The sequence below is a fragment of the Bidens hawaiensis genome, unplaced genomic scaffold, assembly GCF_021521415.1.
Source record: "Bidens hawaiensis isolate Kalapana, Puna unplaced genomic scaffold, B.hawaiensis_p1.1 tig00020769_1, whole genome shotgun sequence".
In the NCBI taxonomy this organism is placed as follows: domain Eukaryota; kingdom Viridiplantae; phylum Streptophyta; class Magnoliopsida; order Asterales; family Asteraceae; genus Bidens; species Bidens hawaiensis.
In genome coordinates, this window is record NW_027505018.1 from 75,123 (window position 1) to 79,727 (window position 4,605).

The window sequence follows — 4,605 nt, forward strand, 5'->3', positions numbered from 1 at the left end:
ACTTCCAGATCAGCTTGCGACAGGTTAACAAGATGCATCGGGTCGTAAACCCGAAGCAGTTCTTGTTCATCCTCGTCCTCCATTACTGCCTCTGCAGTCTCACAGTCCACAAACCACCATTTCAAATCTTTCAGCACATCTCGAGGCATAGCTTTCATGGGTACCTCCTTGATACATCGGACTGGTTTGTACTTCATCACCATCCACGGTTTACCATCTGCTCTCATACCTCTCTCTGTATCCTTCACTAATTTTCCCTTTTGTGGCTTTAGCAACTCAAACTTCTTTTCTTTTACTCCTTCTTTCCACATTATCTTCTCAATCATTCTAGCCATATTGTCGTTGTTTCGGTTTATCAGGCCCAACCTGGCCAAATCTTTTACTTCGTATTCAGGCAATGTGTTGAACGATCTCAACATTCTCTTGAAATATTGAACGCCATCATAACGCTTCACCACAAACAACTTGAGCTGTTCATCATAGATCCAACAAATAATCCCCTTTTTCGCCTCTGCATACCCTTTAATGTTGTAGCTCTTTCTGAACATGGTTGGAACAGCAGGCTTCTTGGTCTTGACAAACCAATGAGCATATTCTTCCTTCCATCTAGGCTGCTCTTCCCACACCGTCTCATCCAACACCGTTTCATCACCAACACCCGACTTTTCCACTTCGGGAATGTCATGCTCAACATCATCATCCATTATCTCACCTTCTTCTAACACATTTTCCACATTAATCTTTTCCCCAATCCTCTCAATCTCATCCACGGGCAACACGTCGTCATCATCCATAAACTCATCGTCTTCCTCATCATCCAACTCCTTTAAAGCATCGATAACGTCCTCAACATCAGCATCATCACCCATACCAACAACAACATCACCAGCTACATCTGTAGACTCCCCCTCAGTTGTGGAAGCCCCAAGAGCCTGAGAGGTTCTTGGCAGCTCACCACCTGCACCCGAAGGTGCATTGGGATCATCGTCATGATCTTCTCGTCTTTTCGTTCTCAACTCATCGCCCCTACACGTCTTCTCCCCCTGAGATGCCAAGTATTCCTTGAAGGCATCAATTATTCTTCCGTGTTCAACCAGGAGGGCAGCTTGTAGTCGATTGGATTCCACTAGGCGTTCAATAGTCTTAGACTGTTCGGCAACAATACGCTCTAGTGATGTAATCCGTTCAGCATCTGAAGTAGGCAGTGGAGTTGGTGGAACATCAGTAGCAGAAGTGACCGCAGGTGGTACACTTGGTAACCCTGCAGTTGTTGTGATAGTCGAATCAACGAAGCGTGCGACTACCACCGGTGGATCAAACGGTTGTGGTGGTAGAGACACCACTGCTGGAGCTGACGCTTCGACAGTCGTAACCTGTGCAGTAGTAGGAAGAAGTGACATACCTGACAAGACAGGCGGAGCAAAACGTACATGCCTTGAAGTCTCCCCCGCTCCAGTAGCCATACCCAGTCGTTCTCGTCGCGAACGTCTCATCACAAGTTGTACCGCTTCTTCCTCATCTCCCTCCTCTTCCTCAACTCTCGGCCTCTTACCCGAAATCCTTTCACGAGTCACCATTAGCCGTCTGGCCTCAGCAAACGTTTCATCTAACTCGGATTCAGCTACCGAAGTAGCTGCTGTAGAAGCATCCATAACTTGAGGACCCGAGATATCCATATCAAACAAACCGTGTCCACTGAAAGCAGCATCCAGATCAACGTTTTCAGCCGTGGACATAGTCTGTGCAATAGTAGCTGGCACAGCAGCAGAAGATACAACAGGCGCAGCTGATACAGCATGAGGTGCTGCCGCCTGATGTGGTTGCGGATCCCTGAACTCGTCCCCTCCTGCAGGAACATACTCCGGGTTGATGAGATACCCGAAAAGTGGAGTATGCCTTGGACGGCGTTCAGGGTTGCTACGAGTGCTCGACGTCCTACATTGAGCAAAAGTACGCTTTGTTACACACTCAACATATCGAATAGGGCGCCGTTGCGGTAGAGACGGAGCGACATGATTAATAATCATTTGAAGAAATCGCGGATACATGATAAATCGTTCTCGCGCCGTCGCCCGTCTCTGACGATCAATCTCATAGAAAATCATCTGACTAAAAGAGTAACGACGATTGTAAGTCAGGGCCGTCATGGCAGATTGCATCGTCGCACCCATCCCGTCTGTTCCTGCTTTCCTGCCGGACATGCACACAATTAACACGTGCATCAGAAAACGCCATTGGTCCAGCAGAAAGCCTTTCCTCCTCTGCGAGTCCCCCAGCGGACCCGAATAACCCATTCTCAAGTATGCTCCGTCACGGAAAGGAGCTACGAACTCCGTTGGGTCGTCTCGTGTCTCATCGCCGAACTGCAGAGCCAACCGAATGTCTTCCGAAGAAAACTGTATGTTGTGACCATTGACAGTTGCTCGCATCACTGGAGGCTCAGGTCTGCAATCATAATACACCGTCTGCCAGAAGTCTTGAATGTTGGGCAGAGATATGGGTAGTGTATTAGTGATCGCGTGAAAAACTCGTGATCGTTGGAGAAATGTGATAATCTCCCTATAGTCTTCAACGCCTCGTGCGTCTGGATCCAAAGTAATGTATTGGTTATGAGCTGGAAAGAATTGTCGTTGCTCATCACCATCATCACCACCAGTTCCTCCAACTGCAGCCATATCTGCACAAAACAAATCAAGTTAGAGACGTTTTACGTAACTCACAAGTTCGCAGTGTAGCAAGTGCGAAGTTGTGATGTAAGATACACAGGCGAAATTAAAGTTGAGGCGAAGTTGGGGACAACTTCGCATCATCAGTAAATTCGTCTAAAAAACAGTTAAAAGAAAAGGATATAGGCGAAGATAAGGATAACTTCGCCACGGCGAAGTTACAGTTAAGTTCGCCAGGGCGAAGTTGTGGATAACTTTGCCAAGGCGAAGTTGATGATAACTTCGCCACGGCGAAGTTGTGGTTAACTTCGCCCAGGCGAAGTTGTGGATAACTTCGCCCTAGGCGAATTTAAGCGTCTGGCGAAGTTGAGATTAACTTCGCCAAAACCATAACTTCGCCTGAAACAGAATCGGCGACTGTTCGGATTCGGAGGTCGAAATCCGATGTTTTCGGACCGATTAAACGATAGAAACATGAAGAACAACATATTTCAAAGGTGAATGGATGAAAAGATCGTCCATGAACACGTAACGAGAGGTCGAAAAAAAAACTTGGTTTCGAGGGTTAGACGACCCGAGGTCTCTAACCGGGTAAAAGTATAAAGTGAATGAAAGGATGAAATCGACAACACATACCACTCAGTATAGTAGAAACAAGGAACAAAAGATCGAAATCGAAAGTGTATATAAGAAAGGTTAACCGGAATTATGGTTAAGTTCGCCGGAAAAAGTTAATAATAAAAAAAAATTTTACTGTTGAAAACCCCTTTTATAGGGCTGAGTTGGTTCAGGCGAAGTTATTCTTAACTTCGCCTAAGCGAAGTTAAGTACAACTTCGCCGATTCAACAACTTCGCCCGTTATTTACAAAAACAGCCCTTTCAGTTTGAAAAATCTTGAATATATCCTTATAAGTTACCAAAAAGAGTTAAACAAAAATGATCAAGACCCAGTAACCAACAATAAAAATATAACTACAAAAACAGAAAATACTTATAAAATTTTAACGAAATAAGGGATCAAATTTCAGTCTAGTCAGGGACCACTACGTTTTAGAAAAGATCCGAATAGGAATCATACTAACTATGTGACTGTCACTTGGATCCGTGTTTGGCTGTATTATGACATAGAGAAACAGGTTGTAAGCATGTAATAACTTAAATGGTTTTCATTGTTTCTGTGATACGGATTAAGGTTCAGTTAAGCTCAAAAATTTAAGTTGGCAACAACTCAGAGGTAATGATGCCTTCTATCTATTCTCAAAGCGTATTTGGCTATACCCAAGTCACCCCGAATTGACTTCGACCCATAGTGTCTGATTAACTTGTAGATACTCGTTGTCTGCTTCCCGTTTTCTTCTTACTCCAAACTTGAGAAATCTTGAGACGTTTCGGTTCTCGTGTTTATTGTCACTATTTCTCATAAGTACAAAAATTATACATGTATTTTTTTTTTTTTTTTTTTTTTTTTTTTTTTTTTTTTTTAATCAAACATAAGAATTTTCATCGGAGTACTAAATCACTGCAAGTCCCGAATCTGGATCACTGCAGTATCTTGAAATGCTTTCTTCACGGGAATCAGAACACTCACGGGCTCGTGTATGACTGGGTAGTCGCTTTTCTGCCTATCCTTCGAAAAGATATGTATGAAGACATACAAAACTCTTAAGGAGTTTCCACGTAAATTCGAGTAAATTTAAGTTAGTATCACATCTACTTTTACGCACCATTAAAATTACCATGACATACAATGACTGTTCTAAAGCCTTTTAAGCTTAATAACTTCACTAGTTAGGCACACATAGTCAGTATATATATCATTTTCCAAGGTTGGATCAATTTTCTTTTAAACACAGCAAAGAACTTCTTACGAAGTAATAGACTTGAAAAGTAATTTCATTTCCCTAAAAAAAATTTTGAATTCAATTGCCCCAATCATGT